This window comes from Mus pahari, chromosome 17 (genome assembly GCF_900095145.1).
Source record: "Mus pahari chromosome 17, PAHARI_EIJ_v1.1, whole genome shotgun sequence".
NCBI classification, from domain to species: domain Eukaryota; kingdom Metazoa; phylum Chordata; class Mammalia; order Rodentia; family Muridae; genus Mus; species Mus pahari.
In genome coordinates, this window is record NC_034606.1 from 66,627,864 (window position 1) to 66,629,257 (window position 1,394).

At 43.3% G+C, this 1,394-nt stretch overlaps 1 protein-coding gene across 1 annotated transcript in view; it reads left to right on the forward strand.

Annotated features, from left to right (window-relative positions):
- The window catches only part of Eif4b (eukaryotic translation initiation factor 4B), an 11,470-nt gene that overhangs the window by 3,847 nt on the left and 6,229 nt on the right, over positions 1 to 1,394 (forward strand). The window lies entirely within an intron of this gene.

Here is a 1,394-nt window from a genome sequence, read left to right on the forward strand (position 1 = left end):
AGGGAAAGAGAAGTAGAGGAACGGCTACAGAAGGAGCAGGAGAAGCTGCAGCGTCAGCTGGATGAGCCAAAACTAGACCGCCGGCCCCGGGAGAGGTGAGGTGTCTTCAACAAGGGGCTTCTCCCTATTGCCAACTCTGGAGCACTTGGGAAATGGGAGTGGTTACTGGTTGTCACACTGGTGTGTTTATTGGGCGGGGTGGAGCAATCTACAGAGTGTAAGAGTGTCACTAAAGACTTCTGTGTCTTCAAGTTTTCAAAAAGACTTGTGATACACCTGACATAAATAGAAATTGGTAGCACTTCGGAATAGAAGTAAATAAATGGTTGACCCAATTCTTTTATTGACCTTTGTGAGCATGCATATAGAGGTCAGAGGACAACTTTGTGCATCTTCAGACTTGGCAGGAAGTGTCCTTGCCTATCAAGTAAGTCATCTCACTAGCCTTGATCTTTGGAAACGGGCCACACCAGAGATCACTGAGCCCAGTCAGGCTCTTACCTCTGCTACCAGGTGTTGCAGGTGCCAGCATGACCTCTAAATTCATTTGTTTCCCTCTTATTACGTAGAGAATGCTTTTTCTTGTTGAATATAGCCAGGAATTATTTTGCTGTTTTTTCTGTATGCTTGTATACTATGGTTATATAGCATTACAAGCATACAGAATATAAGAATTGTTAGAAAAATATTTTTGTTTTCTTTGAGACAGGGTCTCTAGTTCTGGCTGTCCTAAAACCAGAATGGCCTCTCAAACTCAGAGGTCTACCTCTGTCTATATATAGGATTTTATTAGGAAAAGCTCAGCAATGTTTTGTATGAATGACTTTCACATTTGTATTCAGAGTAGAAGCTAATGTGGAATCCTGAGGTATTTAGAACCAGCATATGTAACCTGCTGCCTTGAAATGGTTTAAGATAAAGAAAACCATGTGATACAGTCTTAGGGCTGACTGATGACGTGGGCCAGTGTGGCAAAGCTTAAGAATACTGGCTGTTCTTGTAGAGTCCCCAGTTTTAATTCCCCTGTTCCCTCAACTACCTGTAACTCCAGTTCCAGAAGATCTCATAATGATGTTTGGCCTCTAGGCACCAGGCACGTGCATGGTACACAGACGTACATGCGGATAGCACATGCATAAAATTAAAACAAGGTGGATAGCTTCTAAGGAACAATGTCCCAAAGTTGTCTTCTGGCCTGCACTCACCAAGACCGTGTATTAATAAATGTTAATTCCTGTAAACCATTTATATCAGACTCATTGTAGCATTAAGTGTTGTCTTTGTCGATCTCTTGTGTGCAGACACCCAAGCTGGCGAAGTGAAGAAACTCAGGAAAGAGAACGGTCGAGGACAGGAAGTGAGTCATCGCAGACTGGGGCCTCGGCCACATCTGG